The sequence below is a fragment of the Oryctolagus cuniculus genome, chromosome 8 (assembly GCF_964237555.1).
Source record: "Oryctolagus cuniculus chromosome 8, mOryCun1.1, whole genome shotgun sequence".
Lineage (NCBI taxonomy): Eukaryota > Metazoa > Chordata > Mammalia > Lagomorpha > Leporidae > Oryctolagus > Oryctolagus cuniculus.
The window spans coordinates 43,111,310-43,134,926 of record NC_091439.1 but is presented as its reverse complement, the minus strand read 5'-3'; the positions used below and the strand labels follow the sequence as shown (position 1 = coordinate 43,134,926).

The 23,617-nt window shown below is 37.7% G+C and overlaps 1 pseudogene; it reads right to left on the bottom strand.

Annotated features, from left to right (window-relative positions):
- Window positions 1-553: 553 nt before the first annotated feature.
- On the bottom strand, window positions 554-23,482 carry LOC100343412 (N6-adenosine-methyltransferase non-catalytic subunit-like; annotated as a pseudogene).
- Between the last annotated feature and the right edge of the window lie 135 nt (window positions 23,483-23,617).

The window sequence follows — 23,617 nt, the reverse complement described above, 5'->3', positions numbered from 1 at the left end:
AATGGTTCTTTTTTGATTCATTACCTTGTCTGTCGTTTCAAAATCCAACTCCAAATCCAATTAAACTAGCCTCATTACTTGCACCTTTCACCCACAAAGAATAGTTAGTTATTTGGAGCGGCATTTGGTGAAAGCAGTAAGACCACCACTTAGGATACTCACATCCCATATCAGAGTGCCTGGATTTGAGCTCTGGCTCTACTTCTACCTCCAGTTAACTGCTGATGCTCTCCCTGAGAGGAGGTGGTGATGACTCTAGCAATTTTTTTTTTTTAAGATTTATTTTATTTATTTGAAAGGCAGAGTTGTAGAATGAGGTAGAGAAAGAGAGAGAGGTCTTCCATCCGATGGTTCACTCCCCAGGTAACCACAACAGCTGGAGCTGCGCCGATCTGAAGCCAAGAGCCAAGAGGCAGAATCACTCACTGTCCTGCACAAATCCAGACAGTGTGTGTGACAACTCCAATGGAGGTTGACCAAGATATTCCTGGCAGTTCAGAGAAACTAAAGCAAAATGTGAGCTGGAATTGAGTTCTGAAGTAAGCCTGCCAATAGAAATTCAAACGATAATGAAGGGTAAGAGGGCTTTAACAGGATCAGTGTCTTCCAAAGTTATCGAGGTAGAAAGCCACCTCTATGCACCCCTCCACGGACCCCTCTAAAGCCACCTCACTCACCTCGGAAGTTGGATCGATTTCTGTCTCTCCTGCAGCCAGCAGAAGTTCCACCCCTTCCTCCACCTCCCCTATCAGATTTAGATTTGGGAGGTGGTGATTTTGGTTGAAGTCTCTCAGTTTCCTCTGTACATCCAGTCAGGTAGGAATTTGGAGAGCTGAAATAGGATGCATAGGTCTCTGCATTGTAGTTGCTATTTGTAAGTGTTGGTCCAACTGTGAGCCAGCCTGAAATGGAGGAGAAAAATATTATCCTTTTTAGTTGCAACCCTCTTTTCTCTTATTGAATCTTTAGGGGCTAGTTCAAATCCCCAGTGCATTCTTGTAAAGATGTTCCTATCACCAACCCAATAGTGATCTCTTACAGAATGAATAACACTTAATCATGATCATATTTTGAAAACTTCCTATTTATAATCTTGTTTCTCTTCGGTTTTTACCTAAAGGAGTTGAAAACTTACATCTACACCAAAACCTGTACACGGGCATTTATGGCAGTTTTATTCCTACTTGCTAAAACCTCAAAGCAACTGAGGTGTCCTTCAGTAGGTAAACGGATAAAGTGGGTACAATTAGACAGTAGGATACGATTCAAAAGTGAGCTCTCAAGCCATGGAAAGGCAGGGGAGAACCTTAAATGCCTATTACTAAATGAAAGAAGCTGATCTGAAAAGGTCATATACTATATAGACAATTGTAATAACACAACAACAACAACAAAAGACAGGATCACAATAAAAAGACTGCCAGGGATTTGAGGTGTGGGTAAATGGAGTAAGTGGAGCACACAGGCAGGATTATCAGGGCAGTGAAACTATGCTGTGTGATCCAACAGTGGGGGATGCATGTCCTCACACATTTGTCTAATCCCTCAGAACACAGACTACCAAGAGTGAACCTTAATGTAAACTACAGACCAGGGTGATGACTCGTCAATGTAGATTCACCAGTTGTAACAAACGTATCATTGTGGTGGGGGTGGCAATGATAACAGAGGAGATGATGTGAGTCTAGGGCACAGAGTATATGGGAAATCTCAGGAACTTCCTCTCAATTTTTGTATGAACCAAACATTGTTCACATTTGAAGTTCAGCAAGAAGATGACTCAAATACATTAGAATTTTAGTTTATACCACCCTGTGTCTGTTTCCTTTATAACCATATCTCAAAGAATCAAAGTTGTTTTTGTTGTTGAAATTGAGGTCATACCTGGTCGAATTGTACTATCTCTTCCAAACAGATGAAGGCATCTTCTACCAAGACAGAAATGCTCAATTATATGAAAAATTTCTACAGGTTTTTCTATATTGCCAATTTCAGGTTCTTCTGTGATAATTAAGTCAATGTCAACATTAGCGTGAATAAAGTCCCCATCTGTGCTACGCTTCACAGTTCCTTTGATCCCCATAAGACAGTGTTCCTAAATAAGAACAGACCAATTATTTTTTTTTCTTATCAATAATCTTACTTCATAACATTTTATTTATACTTCTGATTTCCTCAGTTCCAAAACAATCCTTATTTCTACAAATTTTTGGGATATAGTTCTGTGGGCAAAAAGAGGACAGACTTTAGAAACATCTGGATGGTTGTAGAAAGACTGTCAGGCAAACAGGAAAAGCAGTTTTTCACTCTACATTTAGTACTTTCAGAAGACAGCTCTTTGACACCAGATGTGTGGGTTTTCACACACCAAGTAACTACACTTCTCCTCAGACACTATAATTCAGTTCAATTCTGACACAATCTATACCTAGTGTGTACCTCACAGGTTAAGGACTTAGTCCCACAAGACTGACCCCCAACTTCAGATACCAATCACGACTTGTCAATGTGCTTTTATAACTGACAGGCTACAGATTGGAGTGTCTAAAGACCCCCTCCTCGGGTTCAATCACTTGCTGGAGTGGCTTGTGAAATTCAGTAAGTGCTTTAATTACTATTACCTGTTTATTGTAAAGGGATGTAACTCAGGAACAGCCAGATGGAAGAGATGCTTAGGGCAATGTACAGGAGAAGGGATGTGGAGCTTCCAGGCCCTCTCTCTGGGTGCACCATGTTCCCCCAGCAACTCTATAGGTTCACCAACCCAGAAGCTCTCCAAACCCTGTTCTTTTGGAAACTTTGTTACATAGCTATAATTCCAACCCCAGAAAGTCTGAACAAGTAAGATCTTCCACCAGTGGCTCCCTAAAGAGTAAAGAGCAAAGGCGGTTAAAGACTGATACTAGCAAAGCAGAATCAACATGAAGCAGAAGTTCTCAGCAGTTCTTCAGTAGGAAAAAGAACAGAAGAAGAAACAAGTCTGTAAACTGGCCAGCTATGAATTTTGCTATGAATTTTTGCTCTTCTTTCTGAACCTAGCAAAACAAAAAAAATTCAGGGTATGAGGAGCATTAAAAGCCCACATGTAATATATAAATACAGCAGTGTAAGACATACAGGAACATATATATTTCCCTCTCCAGCATGGTGGTGGAGACTGATCTAAGATAGTGAATAAAACATTTTAAACCAACTTAGATATATTCCTATACTGCTCAAGGCTACTTTTACAAGTTGAAGAAAATGACTTTTTTCCAGCAAAAGTAATTGAACAGTATACAGAAATTTGGAAAAGTATGAGAGAAAATAACGAGAAAAACAAAACAGAAAAGGCAATACCTTTGTTCTCTGAAAAACAGCCTTTGGGTCTAAAATCTTAGACTTCCCAGGATTGTTTTTATTGGTTTTAATTCAACAAATATCTTCACATCTTCTGTAACCCCACTTGCATAAACACTAAAAATAACAAATAAACAAAAAGAAATGCTTAATTTAAGCAATACTTCAAATAACCAACCAGCATTAAACAATTTTCTTGAGACACTAAATTCCCAAGTGTCAAAATGGTTTTGGTTTTGTTCTAGTGGAGAAATATAAGAAATGCTAGTCTCCAAATAGACTGAAGCAGACACTGGCGTGCAGCAGGTTAAGCTACCACTTGGTACACTTGTATCCCTTGTTGGAGTACACAGGTTTGAGTCCCGACTCTGCTTCTGATTCAGCTTCCTGCTAACAAATCTGGTAGCTAGCAAATTATGACCTAAATGTTTGTATTCCTGACACCCTGCATGGTAGACCCAGATGAGGTTCTTGGTTTTGGCTTCAGACTGACCCAGACCTGGTTTCGCAGGCATTTGGGTAGTGAACCAGAGAATGGAAGATCCCTTTCTCTTATCTCTCCCTTTCTGTCACTCTGCCTTTCGAATAAAAAAAAATTAAATAAATAATCTTTAAAAAATAAATATGTATATAGCCATAATATAGAATATATTCATGTGAGTACTTGAAAACGTCTGTGGAAAATTAGAATTAAATGATCAGTTTATCTTGGTGTAAACATTTTGAAATCTTGCATAGTTTTTTAATAATAAACATTTCCCACAAAGTTTTTGCAGTCTCATACATCTTTTGGATACTGATTTACTATATATTGTTAAACATCAAAACATAGAAAGGATTTCATCATATCACAACCTTTAAAATACCAATTGAGCATCACTAATCCACAAATGTGAAATCCAAAATGATCCAAAACTTGAAAGTTTTTGAGTGCTGAGAGAAAACTCAAAAGGTTTTAGATTTTAGAGCATTTCAGATTTTGGATTTGGGGTGTTCAATTGGTAAAGTCTACGGAAACATTCTAAACTCCAAAATCTGAAACACTTCTGGTCCCAAACATTTCAGATAAGGGATTCTCAACATGTATTACCTTCTACTGTCATCATAGATAAATAAAATCTTAAAAAAAAGAAGACAAAACCTTGTAATCTTTTTTTTTTTTTTTTTTTTTTTTTTACAGGCAGAGTGGACAGTGAGAGAGAGAGACAGAGAGAAAGGTCTTCCTTTGCCATTGGTTCACCCTCCAATGGCCACCACAGCCGGCACGCTGTAGCTGGCGCACCACGCTGATCCGATGGCAGGAGCCAGGTACTTATCCTGGGGTGCAGGGCCCAAGGACTTGGGCCATCCTCCACTGCACTCCTGGCCACAGCAGAGAGCTGGCCTGGAAGAGGGGCAACCGGGACAGAATCCGGCGCCTCGACCGGGAATAGAACCCGGGGTGCCGGCGCTGCAAGGTGGAGGATTAGCCTTTTGAGCCGCGGTGCCGGCCTTGTAATCATTTTCAACCTAATTTGGGTGAGGGTGGCGATGAGACAAAAGACCTAAAGACCAAAGTCAGACATTAGAGCTAAAAAGGATAATACCAATATACCTATTAAAACCTGCATTTCTTTCTACTTCCTTGTTTTTCCAAAGCATCTTGAGTTACCCCAAACAAAATGGTGATACCCAATTGCTATATATATTACCTTGGAGTTAATAAATGACAAGCAATGATACCACCTAAAAGCCTCAAACTCATTGTTTATATAAAGAATATCAACTAATTGTAGAATTTCAGAATTTGAGCACAAATTTATCTCACTACAGTTCTACTTGTTATCAAATACAATGTTAAATTCTTCACCTGTCAAATGGATGGCTCCCTAAATTACCATGACTAAATGAGATCATTTGCTATTTAACAGGTAATATGTTCTAAAATTGGAAACTATCATCCAATAAGACATCAAAGAACTTGAAACCTACAAAGTATGTCCAAAAGTCTCAGTGTTTGATACCAACTGAATTGAGACCAAAACTGAAGACTGCGAACATCTAAGCAGAAAGCTCCCCTTACACTTTGGTTAAAATATTAATTTGTTTCCTTTTGGCAAAATACTCCAATCAATAAAAAAGGAAGAAGGAAAACAAAGCACAACACTGAAACACAACTAAACATCTTTAAAAAAAGAAGTATTATGACTTCTTTCTCATGCTCATTTTTTCAAACTATGTGTTATAATTTGCTGTGTTTTCCAATTTGACTTCTGGCTTCCATTTGGAATTCAGGTGTCAACGCTATCCAGAGTAACATTGTACAGCTACTAATAAAGAACAACAAATGACATGAAGCAGCTCATTACTGTGCTAAAATGTGGAGCTTCAAATCTTGAGAACTGTTCTTTTCCGAGTTGCAATAAATTTTATTTTTAAAGGGCTAGATACATTTTTAATGCTCTTTAACTGATTTAAGGAACTGCCTTTTTAAATCTTTTCTGAACATTTTTTTCTTTTGAATATTTTAGAACTATTCAAGCAACAAAGGATAAAACATTAACCTTCACACTTACTATGCAACGTATTATTACTTTTTCTTATGAATTTAAACATTTGCTTTAAAAAGACACCATCTTCACTATGTTCCTAAAGTTGTACTTACAAAATGCATGAAGTTTGTATTCCTTAAATAAAAGGTTTCTTTGGGGGAAAAAAAGACACCATCTTACCACTCTCCCAAGGTCCAATCCTTCCCCGGAACCACACCAAAGAAATATAAATGATCGGGGGGGCTGCAATTTCATCAATTTCTAACTTCATAATCTAGAAGAAACCAAAACAATATTATCACATAAAAGCATTTTGTTTTCAATTCATCCTAAATCCAAAACAACCATCAAGACTTATTAAGATTCTGAGTAATATGTTCTTTTTTTTTTTTTTTTTTAATTTTTTTTTTTTTATTTTTATTTTTTTTTGACAGGCAGAGTGGACAGTGAGAGAGAGAGAGAGAGAGAGAAAGGTCTTCCTTTGCCGTTGGTTCACCCTCCAATGGCCGCCGCGGCCGGCGCGCTGCGGCCGGCGCACCGCGCTGATCCGATGGCAGGAGCCAGGAGCCAGGTGCTTTTCCTGGTCTCCCATGGGGTGCAGGGCCCAAGCACCTGGGCCATCCTCCACTGCACTCCCTGGCCACAGCAGAGGGCTGGCCTGGAAGAGGGGCAACCGGGACAGAATCCGGCGCCCCGACCGGGACTAGAACCCGGTGTGCCGGCGCCGCTAGGCGGAGGATTAGCCTAGTGAGCCGCGGCGCCGGCCTAGCTCTTGTGTCTTTACTGACCAAACCTCATGGAACAGCTAGAGAAAATAAAGTTTAGCAGAACTACTAATCAAAGACATAATATTCATTGCTTAAATTTTCTTTTCTTTTAATCAAATTGACAAAGACATTCTTAATATTAATACTCAAATTTGATGAGGATATAGTGAACCAGACATTCTTTAAACAGTACTGGAAGGAATGTAAATTTGTACAATCTATCTGAAAAAATTCTCATCAACAAACATCAAGAATATTAAGACCTGGGATTCCTACACTGTGTAATTTCTGATTTTTCAACAATAAGCACAGATTGCACTTATAATCAGCAAAGAAGAAACTGTTTTAATGTGGTAAGAGCCATAAAAGTATAAAGTACCAAGATACTAAAGCTCACAGGCAAAAACATTGAAAAGAACTGGAGGCAAATCTTGAGAAATAGTTTTAAAAGTAACTACAATGAACTCAGAAAGGGACACACAGGACTGTGAGCAGTTTCTCCTGACACAGCAGTCCTTTCCTCACCCTACCTCTCTCCTACATGGGATACTCCTTGATTTTACTCATTGAAATACTCTTTCTGTGGTTTTAAAACATTCATATTGTCCTCATTCTCCTCTTTAATCTCTGACCGATTCTTCTTCATATTTCTTTTACACATGCCCCTATAATGTAAATATCCCCTTCAGGCTTTACCGTCAATCCACATTTTACCTTACCTGTGACACTACCCTCAAACTCATCTACTTGCATGGGTTTAATAAGCTAAGTTTCTTTTTTTTCTTTAAGATTTATCACTTTTTAGATTTATTAATAAAGATTTATAAATAATTTTATTTATTTATTTATTTGAAAGTCAGAGTTAGAGAGCAAGAGAGGAGAGACAGAAATCTTCCATCTGCTGGGTCACTCCCCAAATGGCAGCAATAGCCGGGTCTGGGCCAGGCCAAAGCCAGGAGGCAGGAGCTTCCTCCAGGCCTCTACATGGGTGCAGGGGCCCAAGGACTTTGGACCGTCCTCCGCAGTTTTCCCAGGCACATTAGAAGGGAGCTGGATAAGAAGTGGAGCAGACAAGACTAGAACCAGTACAGATGGCGGCTTAACCCACTGCGTCGTGGCGCTGGCCCCAAGATTTTCTTTACTTACTTGAAAGGCAAAGTTACACGCACACACACACAATCTTTCATCTGCTGACTTCCTAAATGGATGCAATGGCTGGGGCTGGGCCATGCCAGAACCAGGAGCCTGGAGCTTCTTCCAGGTCTCCCATGTGGGTGCAGGGGCAAAAGCACCTGAGCCATCTTCTGCTGCTTTCCCAGGTGCATTATCAGGGAGCTGGATCAGAAGTAGAGCAGTTGGGTCTTGAACTGGCCCCATATGGGACTTTGGCATCACGCACAGGGCTTAACCTAATACACCACAACGCTGGCCCTTATGCTAATTTTCTAAAACCTCTTATTTGAGACCAGTTCTGTCCTTTGAATTTATGTTCCTCTTACCTCTTCTACTTGAATGGCTCACATATACATAAAAACGAACACATTCAATATTATCTAACCCCTCTAACTCTGCTCCTCTTCAATTCACATTTTCTCATTTGGTAATGACCCAATTATCCCAAGACAAAAACCTTGAGTTATACTGGATTCTTCCTCATCCAATCACCAAATCTATCTCATAAACATTACTGAATTTATCACCTTCTTTCTAATCTTACTACTATATATCTTAATTCAGGGTCCCTTCATCTCAGAACCAGGCTATTGGAAAAGATTTCTAATTGCTCCTCCCTCACCAGACTTCCTATATTCTAGTCCAGCCTCCACACAGCAATCTAACCATTTTACTAAAAACTAGTTAAAACCTCTCAAGGGTTTTCAAAAACATCTTTCATTAAGATATCTTTATGTGTTCAGAATAAGGCCCAAGATCTTAAAACAGAAACTGAAAATAATCCCAAGTCCATGTTTCAGGATCAGTCTCCCTTCCAGACCAGACATCATGTTTCGGGTCCACACCATTTGATTTGCTATCCCTTCTGCTTGGAATCCCTATCCCACATTTTTCTTCCCCCTGGCAAATTCCAAAATTTCTTTTATGGTTTAGGTGTCAAATCCTCTATGTTCAAATGTCCCATCTTCATACGCTTGGTCAGTTATCCTCATATCATGTTATACAGTTCTCATTATGGAATCAACAAAGTGAAAAGATAATTATTGGTTTAAGTCAATGTTCATTCCATTAAACTGTATGCTATTCATGGTAAAGTACCAAGTCTTACTCATCTTTGACTATCCAGTACCTAGTACAAGTGGTACTTGATAAGTATTTCTTATTTTTGGTATTGGTCAGTAAAAACAAACATTTATGTAACTAACTGAAGTCATCAACTTATTTATTTCTTTACATTTTAAAATATTTTATTTAGGAAAATATAACTTTATCACAGTTATATTATAATGATAGTATGCATGCATACTCTTTTTATGTATACTGTTAAGTTCCTTTAAAAAATGGTTTATGTCCGTATGTGCATATATGACAAACACACACACATTCAGATATTACTAAAACTAATCAAATACAGAATAAATTACTAGTCATTCTCTCTGCTTTTAGGCCTTTCTAGTTATATATCTAAGGTCGCTAAGAAGGTATTCTGAGTCTTTGATAGCCTACTTACCATCTACTCTATTTTTACCTCAAGGAGAGGAATCAAAGATAATATTTTTCAATGTCCTTTAGGCCTTCAGCTACAACAAATACTATAAATCTATATTTATAATCCCCACAGTAGTATGGATATTTTGATCTCACTTTCTGATTGAGCAAGCATATTTATTTGAAAAACAAATTAATCACAATGTAAAAAGTGTCATCATACATCATCCCAAGTCCAGCATTTTTCATTAGCAGTGATACCAGTCTCTCTGTAATACTCTTCTAAAGGGGGCTCCAGAAGAATCACGTCAAACTTGGGTGTTAGTTCTCTGATGTCAAATGCTTCTATATCTGCTTGTAAGTACCTATTTGATTAAAACGCAAAAATCAGATTTTTAAATGCGATTTTATAAGCAATCACAAGTTAATTCCTAAGTATCTTTTCATGGAGGTCTTCGTTCTTCAGTAAAGACATTAATCTACCAAGCTCTTTCTTAAGACGTGGACTTAATTACACTACAAAGTAAAAATCAACTTATTCCCCATGGATATCCTCTTGTTTTAACACTGAAAATCCATACTCAAATGTGAATCTCTGAACCTTCTTTTATCGTTATCTGAATTTTCTAAGGAATATTATATTACTTTTTCTTCTCAATTGTTCAGTTAGGATATGAAGACTATTTCTAAGTTTCAAATTCTTCCTTCTAAAAACTAATTTCTAAATATGGACATTTTCTTTTTTTTTTTTCTTTTTTTAAAAAGATTTATATATTCATTTGAAACACAGAGTTACAGAGAGGCAGACAGAGAGGAGTCTTCCATCTGCTGGTTCATTCCCCAAATGGCTGCAATGGCTGGAACTGGGCTGATCTGAAGTCAAAAGCCAAGAGCCTCTTCAGGATCTCCCATGTGGGTGTGGGGGCACAAGGACCTGGGCCATCTTCTACTGCTTTCTCAGGCCACAGCAGATAGGTAGACCGGATGTGGAGTAGTGGGACTCGAACCAGTGCCCATATGGGATGTTGGCACTGCAGGTGGCGACACTATGCCACAGTGCCGTCCCCTGGACATTTTCTTTGGCTAGTTTTTCTCATGAATAAAAATATTTGTATTAATAGTCTTTTCAGATTACCAACCTCTACTGAAGAGTTATGTTTACATACCATGAAAGTATTTTAATTTGAGCGGTTGATTCATACCCTAAATGCCTGCAGAAAATGGGACTAGGCTTGGGCGAAGTGGGAGCTAGAAACTAAATCCAGGTCTCCCACTTGGGTGACAGAGACTCAACTACTTGAGTTTATCACCTACTGTTTCCCAGAGTGCATTAGCAGGAAGCTGGAATCAGGAGCTAGAACTGGGACTTGAACCCAGAAACTCTGATGTGAGACATGGCATCATAACTGGCTGCTTAATGATGAGGCCAAACACCTGCCCCAAGAGTATTTTTAAATATGCTGAATATTATTGTGTATGTAGACTTTCCCACATACTGAGATTTCTTTGATGTTCTTCTAATAACTCACAGGTCGTATTTTATTAAATATAGAAAACATGCAAAACAACTTAAATGGGAATATTCTACAATAAAACTCTCAATTTCATTCCAACTGAAGTATCAGTGAATGCAAAGGTTATGTGCCCCCCCAAGAAAACAACCCAATCCACATAGCACTCTAATATTTTTTAAAACATTTAAGATCTAGAATTTTTAATGATCTAATAAAGCCTAGTTCAAGAACATATATCATTCTATTTCTCCTATATATTGAGATAAACAGTCTGCTTGTTACATCAAGTTTAATCATCCTATTTTCAGGAAAAGAAAAAACAATTATCTTTCTTATATGTTTGGTTCTCCTTTTACCTAAAAGCATTCCTCTCTTAAATATTAAAATTTGGAAAGTTATTCAAAGCAGAGAAAACAAGTACTTCTTTAATTTTCCATGTTTTCCCTCTTTGGAAGTATACTTACAATGATATAAATTATGAAAACTTCTTAATTTAAAAGCAAAAGTAAAAAAAATAACAAAAAAATTAATAACTTCAACATAAAAAAGAAAAGTGTTTTCTCAGTGAATGTTTGTGGACCACATTTTAAATAAAATAAATTTGCAGACTTTATTACTGTCAGGTTTCAATACAGTAGAGTTAGCACTCTATCATCTATAAATCAGAAAGTACAACTTTTTCTTAATCTGGTATGGTTTCTACACACATTGTCTTTGCCATGGTAAACCAAGTGTCTTAAGAGCTAAAAGGTTTATATCCAAATTTGACTGTACAATTTCTATAACTTTTTATGCTATACCTAAATTTTGCTTATAAAATCATTAAAAGTAGTTTTGTCATCAAGAGTAATGTGATAAAAGAAAATAAACTGGATTGCATCAAAATCGCAAAACATACCATCAAGAAAGTGAAGACAACTCACAGAATAAGGGAAAGACTGCAGACACTTATACCCAGAATATATAAAGAACACACACAGATTATGTGAACTCTTACAATTCCATAACTTTTCAAAAATTCAATTAAAGCAGCAAACTGGAGATTTCTCCAAGTATATTTAAATGGTCAACAAGCTTATGAAAAGTTGTTGGACATCATTACTCAGCAGGAAAATGCCAATTAAACCCACAATGGGATACCACTTCACACCCTCTGGGGTGGCTATCATCAAAAACTACAGACAATAACATTGTCCATGATGTAAAGAAACTGGAAACCTTGTGCACTGCTGGTAGAGATGTAAAATGATGCAACTACTCTGAAAAACAGTTCAGTAGTTTCTCAAAAAGTTAAACAGGGAATTACCAGAAATTCCATACATAATCATATAATGAAAAAATGAAAACATCTACCCACATAAGAACTTTTACATAAATATTCATAACAATATTGCATATAACAGTGAAAAAATGCAAACCACCCAAATGAATAAATAGAATGTGATACACACACACACTCATAGGAATATCATTGGCAATAGAAAGAAATTATGTATGAACACTTGCTACAGCAATGATACTTGAAAGTATTATGCTAAGTGAAAGAAGCTCATCAAAAAAGAACATATATTATATTAAATGAAATATCCAGAAAAGGCAATATGTAGATAGAAAGTAGATTAGTGTTACTTAAGGCTGGGGGCAGAAGAGAGGGAAAAGTAAGAGCTAACTATTAATGGGTACAAGAATCCCTTATAGGGATGAACATGTTCTAAAATCTTTTGTAGTAATGATTGCATAACTAAGTGTTTATACTAAAACCCAGTGAACTGTAGTCTATAAATTGATTAGATGGGTCATATATAAATTATCTCAATAAAATGATAAAATGCAAGAATAGGCACAGAACCAAATTGGAGCCAAAAGTAAAAAAAGAACAAAGAAAAAAATAACAACATGACTTAATGGCAAAGGAAGATACACTGGAAGCCCTGAGAACAGAAAGAGGAAGTCGAGCTAGGAAAAAATAACTTGGTTAGAAATAACAGACAAAATGGATTAATTACTTCAATATAATCCAGAGCTAGCAATAGCATATCCCAAAAACATGTGACCTACCTACATCTCTGATGAAATTTTGATGTCTATGTCCAGTGTCTACAAAATGTTGGCAGTAATCATTGTGGGGGTTTAAGCTCTGTGTTCCCTAAAGGAAAAGTCAAAATTAAATTAAAAGTATGTAATCCAATAGTGAATACATTAACTTGGTAATTGGTTTTTTATTATATGAGATACAAAGAGAAATTGAAAAACTGAAAACACAACTAAAATAACATTACTCATCAACAGTTACATGAATACAATATTATCTCACCCTAAATAGCTAAATGTAAAACCAATCTTTCATGAATATATTTTTTTAAGATTTTATTTATTCATTTGAGAGGCAGTTACAGACAATGAAAGGGAGACAGAGAAAAGCCTTCCATCTGCTGGTTCACTCCCTAAATGGTCACAATGGCTGGAGCTGAGCCAATCCAAAGCCAGGAGCTAGAAGCTTCTTCCAGGTCTCCCATGCAGGTACAGGGGCCCAAGCACTTGGGCCATCTTCCACTGCTTTCCTAGGCCATAGCAGAGAGCTGGACCCAAAGAGGAGCAGCCGGGACTAGAACCATCACCCATGTGGGATGCCAGTGCCACAGGTAGAGGATTAACTGACTGCGCCACAGTGCTGACCCTTCATGAATAATTTTTAATGCCATCTATTTTATTAGAATGATTTCTCAATAATTAAAAAAGATCTTGAAGACAAATAAGTATTTAAAAATTTTTCTGGCAGTATGGAGCTTAAATATGAAGAGTTACAAGATTTGAAGATTATTTTACCTTAAGAAAAGTACTAGAATCTTTTTAAATCTCTTCTTCATATGGCAAATTTTCTTCCTCCTGTTGCATTTCTAGTTCATCCTTGAAAAAGATTATGTAAATATTTAATGTTCAGGGGCCATTCCTCTATCATATCTTGATTAATACTCAACATAAATGTTTTCTTTCCCTACCCTAAGATGTAATCTTTCAAACTGGCATTAAAGTAAAACACTGGAGTCTTCTTTCTTTATAATGGGCTTCAACTGGTTGATTTTTTACAACAAAATAAAAATTTCATCATTATCATGAATGATACCTGCAACTACTAATGTTTTATTTACTGAATTATCTAGCCTCATTTATCTCATTTATAATACACTACATGTAAGAATTTAGCTTGAGTCATAAAAGAAATAACCACCAATGGGGCTTGTTTTATTTCTTTTAGGTTGAACCATTTGAAAATACCACTTTTATAAGCTGAAAATATTACTTATCAACAATTATACAGGGTTAAGCCCAACAAAATATTTAGAAAAATATTTAGGTTACAAATTAGGATATATCAAAATGCAACACACAAGAATATTCACTAGATTAGTTCCATCATTGAACTTTCTAGTGATTTATGGAAACTATGCTTTATCTTCTTTATTAAATATATACAACAATTAACTTGAAAAAAAATGGAGGTAGGTTTTTTGAGTATATAATACTTTCTTATCAAATAAATATTGCAATTATAATTTTAGAAATTGAGTTTTCTTTGCTTTTTCAGAAATGGTTCTATACTACTGTTTAGACCATGAGTTGCTAAAATATTTTTTTTGTTATAAACTTAACTTATTTTTAAAAATTTATTTGAGAGAGAAGGAGAGAGAGAAAGCTCCCATTCATTGGTTCACACCCAAATATCCACAACAGGGGAGAGAGGAAGCCAAAAGCTGTGAACTCAATCCAGGCCTCCCACAAGGTAGCAAGAACTCAATTATTTAAGACATCATAATTGCCTCCCAGGGTACATGTTTGTAGGAAGCTGGAATCAAGAGCAGAACTGGCACTCGAACTCAGGCACTCCAATATGGAATACAAGCATCCTAAGCTAATGCTGGACACAGGATTTATTTATTTTATTGACTATATAAAATTATTCCATTTTCTACTTGCCTTATATTCTTCCATTTTGTCATCATCTGTCTCCCCTTCATCCAAGTACTTACGTTTGCATTTGGAGCAGAGGTATCATAGGAAGCCCTAACAACAAAATATGCACATCACACATAAATATATACAAGATGTATAAATGCACATAATAATAACATTAAATAACAGGTTATAAAACAGAACAAAGAAAATTTTTCCTGATTAACTAGTAACTATTTACTCAGTTTATAAATCATCCAAAGTCATAAACCTTATTAATTAGTAATGTTGTGCTTTATTTTTACAAAAGCAACTGAATGAGACAATAAGCTGTTTGAAGGATATATTATAAAAAGAAATTTCTATATTATGTCTCATCAAAAAGCTTCTGCACATAATTACATATAATTTTAATCTGTGCTGAGCAAAATTAATATCCAAATTCATAACTACAGTATTCAAAAATTCTATAACTTTCTAAACTATCAAAAATACTATTTTCAAGGTAAAATATATTTCCTTCTGTAAAAATTTTAGAAATATGCAACTATTTCTGATATATAAGCTAATTCTTCATCTGACATTTTCTAACCTGTAAATGAGAACTATATTTTTTGAAAATATTTCATAAATTGACAATAAAATCCACACACTCCAAACCATTAAAACAACCACCCTTTCAAAATACTAACATGCCAATAAAAAGGAAAAAAACAAAAACAAAACAAATTCTTTGACCTGCAAGTTTCTCTTGTTTCAGCAATTTCTCTCTGCTCATCTTTGCTGTTTAGCACAGCACCTATGCTGTCAGCACTTTCAGCTCCCAACTGAGAAAAGGCAAAAACCAAGCCAAACCAAACAAAAAAAACTGGATCACAATGCACTACATAGCATTTCTAGGCATTTAATATATCAAGTATCAAAAATAAAAATAAAAATAAAAAACATCTCGCAGAGCAAACAAATAGATTAATTAACCTGCAAGACAAAGTGAAACACCTTGGAACAAAATCACATTAACTAAGAATAATTTTAACAGATAGAAAAGCATTTTATGTATTCAGTTATATTTGAAATGAATACATTTACCTTTAGCCAATTTCCTAGTTTAAAATAAATAATAAAACATGATTTAGTAGTGGTAGCATCTGAAAAGCAACAGTATTTATAAAGGGTGTAGAAGCATCTTATGTCCATAATCTACCAAAAATGGATCCAGTTTTTTTCAAGCTAAGTTTTTCTAATAATTATAAAATGTAATGTCACTTTTGGTTGGCAGCTGGGAAAATTTCACAAAATATAACAAATAGAACCAAATTATAGTTAAGAAAAGACTGGCTATAGAATAGGAACAATTTAGGGAAAACTTTAGAAGCCACAAGAAGAAAGGCAGAAGGTAATTCCTAGGCATTGAAAAATCTAGAGGAACACTTTTAAGTACAAGAAAGGTATGAACAAATCTGCATTAAATAATCTCTTTAGTTCAGGGGAGGCGAGAAGGCATACTAAAGTATCAGAGCAGCAAGTCACCAGCCTTGATCTCAAACACTGCCTCCCAACCTTTTATTCTACCCACTTCATATGATTCTCCTCAGTTTTCTCTAAGGATAAATCTCTTTTAATATATTAACTGTTTCTGAAATTTCAACTCCTTCATACAATCCTCCTGACCCGTTTTCTCTTTACTCAGTAGGCAATACATCTATCTACTTCCTATAGTTGGAGTGCTTTCTAACTTTCTTCGTATGATTATCTATTCCGCTTTTATATCTCAGGAGAGTACAAGTTTCTTCAAAGATAATTCTTCCATGATTATTATATATAATGATTATATATATATATATATATATATATATATATAGGACAGGTAGCCCCCTTCCATTGCTCACTTTTTTACAGTTTTTCTTAATAATTTTATATCTTAACATAAGTTTAATTATTTTCTTTTCTATTTGTGCTATTTTATAGTTTCTATCACAACTTCCAATTATTTCATTTGTAACTGAATCATTTCACCAGTTTACTTTTGTTCACTTCTTCCTGATAAGCTCTAAACTCCCTGAGGCTAAGAACCCTGACTGCCTTGTTGGGATGCATATGTTTACCAAGTAGTAAAATGCCTGATAGATCTTCAACACATATGTGTAGAATGAAGGAAGATTTTCTACTAGGATCTACATTAGGATACAATGTATGACCACAGAAATGCTTTAAGTTAAAAAAAATATTATATGTTGCAGAGAAATCGAGAAAGAGAGGAAGAGGGCTCATATTTGCTGGTTTACTTCCTAAAAGTTCCCAATGGCCAAGCCTTGGTAACATGGGTTGCAGAAGCCCAACTACTTGAGTTATCATTCCTTCCTCCCAGGGTCTACATCAGGAGTTATAAATCAGAATCAGGAATCAAATCCAGACACTCCAATTTAGGACCTGGACATCTTAGCTGCTATGTTAATATTTTTTTTTAAATTGTGAAATGACTAGATCAAGACAACAACAGAGTTTTACTATGGTGGAACTAAGTACATTACTTTAATAATTATGAAAATTTGGCATTAAACAAAGGCATATATGATTTTTTAAAATAAAGCTACAAGTTAAAGTAACAAGTAGGGAGTAAATGCTGTGGTACAGTCGGTTAAGCTACTGTTTGTAATGCCATCAACCTATATTGGTGTGCTAGTTCAATTCCCATCTGCTCGGCTTCCAATCTAGCTTTTTTCTTGGAAGGCCATGGATGGCGGCTCCAGTCCATGAGGCAAACCTGGATGGAGTTCCAGGCTCGTGGCTTTAGCCTCTGTGCGGGCCAGCCACACCAGTCGAATGGAACCTGAAGGAGGGAGTGGGAATGAAAAGAGGGCACAGAGAAGTGGAGCCAAGACAACAAGGCTGATCAAGGCTCATTTATTCTAATGTCTCGGTGGTATTTATACATAACCAGCTGTAGATCAAAGAAGCACAAAGAAGTACAAAAGATAACAACATATGTATGCAACTTTTTGGGGCCTCCAATAGTACAGATAATTTTAACAGAGTGTTCTTGATTAACATCCTCCTTCAGGATGGGAGTATATGACTTTCTTATCCCAAGAACTCCACAAGCCAAGACTGTCCTTGATTTGTCCAAAGGCTGCCTACATCTCCCCCTTTTTTATTTTTATTGAGAATGGCCTCTGTCTTAGGTTGCCTTCAGTCATCTCTGCCCTTACCCGTCATTGGTAACTCTGGCAGCTTGGCCTAGAGTCCTGTCTTAGGTTGGTACAGGATGCTGAGTGTCTTACCCGTCTTTGAGGACCATTCCAGCTAGGCATTGGGAGAGAGTTAAAAATGGATATGATATTAGGCCAAATATCAATTATTTTGATTACAAAGGAAGTTTAGTATCAAGTTTTAAATGATGGATCTCAGTCCATATAGACTGTAGCAAAGTTAACATAAGTTGTAAAACACACGGAAAACATCCCATACAAAGGAGGAAAAGCAATAGTGGTCCAGCCAACATTAATAACCAATGGATCCATTGGAACCCTCCAAATGATAGGGGGTTGGTAATGAACATGTGTTGCATTTTTTCTTAGCCCAAGAACTCCACAAGCCAAGACGGGCCTTGATTTGTCCAAACGCTGCCTACAAGCCTCAGCCCTGCCTGTTATGGGAGATAAAAGACGTCTGTCTCCCTTTCTCTGTTATTCTGCCTTTCTAATAGACACATACATTTCTTCCTCCTCCTCTTTTTTTTTTTTTTTTTTTAATGGAGGTAAAATTTTCTAGCCAAGCAGTAGTTCAACTGCCAACATCATTGTCTGGGAGTTACTGCACCCAACTTTCTCACCCAAAAGACAAAAGCAAACTAGGCAAATCACACACATGGTATCTTGTCAATTAACAAATGTGTTTATTAAAAGTCTACTTTGTGCAAGAAGCAATGCTAAGGTAGATTAATCCAACAGGAATCAAATGCAAAGACTGCACTCAAACTCGTTATATGCTATATGACAGTTATATAATAAGTAGTGGAAGAATCAATGGTAAGGAAAATTAAGCTTATAGAAAGTGCATAAGCCTAAGAGATTAAGATAAATTTCATCACTAAGTTCTGGGTTGCACCATGAAGATAGATGAAATTCAGAAAGGAAGGAAAGCAACTTTGAAAAACCATAAGGTGTATACTACATAAATCCTATCCCAGAGAGTAATAAACAAGTCTGTCATGTTCACACAGAGAAAGGCAAGTGAAACGCTCAAGCTACTGTTTCACAGGGCATTCTTGGTTTGCATCCAACTGGAAGACCAGGAGATAGCTAGTATACCAGAACGAGCGTGAAAAGGCCTAAATTACAATTGTAATTTGCAAACTTACCAGCTCTGTGACCTTGCTCATCTCTAAGCTTCCATCATCTAATTTGTAGATTTGAAGAAAGGATTTAATAAATGACAGTCATTATTAAATTTTATGCACTTAGTAAGCTCTTTGAGGGTCATTACTTTTGGTGCCAAAACAATTTTCATGGGGGACAGGGCAATATTTTGGACTGGAAATTACACACACACACTCACACACACTATACATATATATACTCCCACATCTGTGTGCATGTATATATACATATATGTAAAATGAGGAGGAAAAAATAGTAGAGGAAAAATATGGTTGGTGGAGGAAGGGATGGTTGGGGGAGAGAGACCCAACACTGACAAAAAATGGCCACTTATTTAAAAGAAGTTTGAATAAAGGCGTCAAAACTTCAACGTAATTTTCTGGTTAAGAACTTCAAGTACTATACATCAGAAAGTGTAAAACTGTTAAATCAACAAATAAAAAAATCTTAAGCCCCCCCAAAATGGAAATTATGAAAATCTGTGTCCCTAAAATAAATGCAATAGTGCAAGTCTTTTCCTCCAACATGGACGACCTCATTCAAAGGGGGAAAAAAAGGACAGAATTTTACTCATATTGCCCAGTATATGTAAAACAAAACCTGTTCATCATTTGCTAGTTTACTAAACAGCAAACAGTTGCATAATTCAGAACCAATTTGTTACTATGTCAAGTGCATTTTTTTTTTTTACTAAGATAGAATGGAGAAGTCTTCCATGCTAACAAGTAGCTTTAAGTGGTCACAATTATTTACCCCACTTCTTGCCTGAAACATCAGAAACTGATATGTACTGATTGCTCCAAGCATAACATTGGATAACCTTTGCCATAGCTGTGGTTTACTGGAACTTCCCATACAGACAATACTCGAGCAGCTACAAACTTTGCTCACAGAATTGTTTAGAGATTCATGTAAAAATAAAAGATGTCATCCCAGACTTAAATTCAGGAGCCATTTGGGTGCTGACATCAGTTCAAGAAATTGTGCAAAATGAATGACAGTTCCCTGCCCCCAAAATAGAAAATGCAAACACTTAAGAGCTGCTGTTCTTTCCCCCCAAAAATTGCAGTATCCTCACTTCAGGTGTACTTGCCATTTATGGAATCTAACCACTTTTAAAATGCCACTAAAAGTACATCAAACTGACAGACTTTTCTAAGCATTCAAGTGATTTCAACGGTCACAATGAAGCTAAGAGAGACGTCAACTATAGACTTACTCAAATAATTGACTTCCTCCTCCCTCCCTCCCAAACACACAAGACTCCCTCCCACAGAGAGCAAAGTTGTTAACTGAAAAACAAGATAAATAATATGCTAGTCCATTTTACTGATTTTAAAGATACTGCAATTTTTATATACTTCAATGATTTTTCAATATTTCGCAGCTGTTTGGCTTTGCAGCACAGCAATTCATACACTATACTGTACAAAACTACCAGCCAGACTGGAATGATGTATTAATAGAAGAAACCATCATGCTTATTACATTACCAGAGAACAAAAATACAATGAAGACAATTTTCACTGTACACAGTTTAAAGAAAGGAAAAGGGGGAGGAGGAGTGTGTTGAGCAGCCAACCATCCCTGCACTGAAGAGGGGCAGGTAGAAAAAACCTTAGATGTGGAGCTACTAAATCTGGTCTAATATTTAAGACCATAACATTTGAAGTTCTGATTTTCGTTATTTACTTCGTAACTAAATGATTTCCTTCTGGAATATACTTGTAGTCTTGTTAAGATTTATGTGTACTCACTCATAATTCATTTGTCAATACCTACTAGAGTCTCTGATACTTTTTTTAGTGTAAAACTAAAAAATCATTACATGAATGTGTTTTAAGTCAAAGATTAAAGTTTAGAATGTGTGAGTGAAGCACCTTATGCGGTGGCAACAAATGTTTTTTAAAATAACATGATAAAAGAAGTTGGTAAAAAGACTTCAAAAGGATACCTGGATTGTCCAATAGTGAAATGCCTGAGAGACAAAGGACAGATCTGATTCCGAATTCCCACAACTTCAACAGTATATCACAAATCTGTTCATCAGATCATAAAAGAGGACAGGTTTCAGGTATGCATTTACTAGTACTAAATTATTTATGAAAACTAACGGCAAAGATGCCTCATTAAAGCCTATGATCATTTCCCTAATCACATGTACTGATCTGAATGGAAGAATGGAAAACAAAGCCCTGACTTTAAGCAGATGGGGGACAATCTGTATTTTATACATGTGTACTCTAATCAGCAAACGTTAATTAACTCATACTCAAGAAGCAGTGAAAAATGGTAAACAAGACAAGCTTTGCTGAGAGGAACATAGGTTCAATATCCTGCTGGAGACGTGAGTGACCAAGGCTAAAAGTACTTAACCTCTAAACCCTATTTCACTATTGAAGAAATAAATAATAACATCCATTTCAAGGGGTTGCTGTGAATGATCAGAACATTGTGTATACACAGTGTATACATAAGATAAGATGCAGGCTCTAAAATTTTACTACTACTTATCTTCAGAAATGATCCCAAAGAAAGCACTGTTAACAACGAAGCCACATTTCAAGAATTGATGCTGACTACGAGAAATAACAAGACACAGAACACCATCTGAATACTGAAAGGAAATCTAGGGGACACGTCGCTTCTCCTTCCACGAACTGCAGTAATTTACTTATAGACCAAAGCTTTGTATCCTCCTCGTGGAGGCCCTAGCCAGACACTTGGCATGCGTTCCTTAGAGGCTACTGAAAGTAATCACAGCATTCTTTTTTTTTTCCCCCCACAGGCAGAGTGGACCGTGAGAGAGAGAGAGAAAAGGTCTTCCTTTCCGTTGGTTCACCCTCCAATGGCCGCCGCGGCCGGCGCACCGCGCGGATCCGAAGCCAGAAGCCAGGTGCTTCTCCTGGTCTCCCATGCGGGTGCAGGGCCCAAGCACTTGGGCCATCCTCCACTGCACTCCCTGGCCACAGCAGAGAGCTGGCCTGGAAGAGGGGCGACCGGGACAGAATCCGGCGCCCCCACCGGGACTAGAACCCGGTGTGCCGGCGCCGCAGGCGGAGGATTAGCCTAGTGAGGCCTAATCATAGCATTCAGTGTGGCACCACAACGACCGCGGCAGGAACTGGAAGAAAGTTAGGTCACGACGGGAAATGAGAACAAGACCAGAGGCCCAGGGCTCAGGGTCGCGGGATCAGGAAGGCGCTGACAGAATTAGGAAGCAAGGACAGAGAAAGGCAGGAGAACGACAGTGCGGTCGCGCAGGCGCATCTGAGATCCCTCCCCACCTGGGCCATCCCTGGCTGCTGACCTGTTGTGCAAGGAGCCGTCGCCGTAACTTCTGCCGCTCTCGGATCTCCTGCAAGCGGCTATCCATGTTCCGTCTTTCACCACCCGAATACTCGCCACTCTTGAATGAACCCCTGTCCAATCTCGCGAATCACTGGAGCAAACTTTACAAGGAAATACCTCCTGCGACTGCACACCAGCAAGGATTTCCTCTACTCGGATTTCCGACGAGACCGGAATTGGCGCGCCCAGATCCGGAAGTCCCGCCTCCTATCGGACGCCTGCAATTTGACGCCACCTGGAAAGGACCCAATGAGAGGCGTTGCTGCGCTAGAGGGGTCTCAAGCCTTTTGGCCGCTGAGCGCCGCCCAGAAGTGCTCTTTGGTGGTCCGCCATGGGATCATCCAGAATCGTTTTTCACTTCTCTCTCTTTGGTAGGTCATCAGTATGGTTTAAAATACTGTTCTGATGGCCGGCGCCGCGGCTCACTAGGCTAATCCTCTGCCTGCGGCGCCGGCACACCGGGTTCTAGTCCCGGTCGGGGCGCCGGATTCTGTCCCGGTTGTCCCTCTTCCAGGCCAGCTTTCTGCTGTGGCCCGGAAAGGCAGTGGAGGATGGCCCAAGTGCTTGGGCCCTGCACCCCATGGGAGACCAGGAGAGGCACCTGGTTCCTGGCTACGGATCAGCGCGATGCGCCGGCCGCAGCGGCCATTGGAGGGTGAACCAACAGCAAAAAGGAAGACCTTTTTGTCTGTCTCTCACTGTCCACTCTGCCTGTCCAAAAAAAAAAAAAAAGTTCTGAAATGTTGATTCGCTTTTCCATTAACTCCCTAGTTGACACCCCTGATGTTTTAAAGCTTGACAGATGTCCCCCCACCCTTTTTCTCCTTAAGATGTATTTAATCGTTTAAAAGGCAGAATTATAGAAACAGAAATATTTTCCACCCATCTACTCACTCCCAAATGGCTGCAAAGCAGGAGCCCGGAACTCCATTAGGGTCTCTCACGTGGGTGACAGGGCGTCAAGCACTTCATCCATCTTCCACTGCTTTCCCAAGCCTGTTAGCAGGGAGCTGAATCAGAAGTGGAGTAGCTGGCATGCTAGTGCTCATTCGGGATGCTGGCTTCAGAAGCGATGCCTTAACTTGCTGGACCACAATGCCTGCCCCTCAGGACTCATTTTTAAC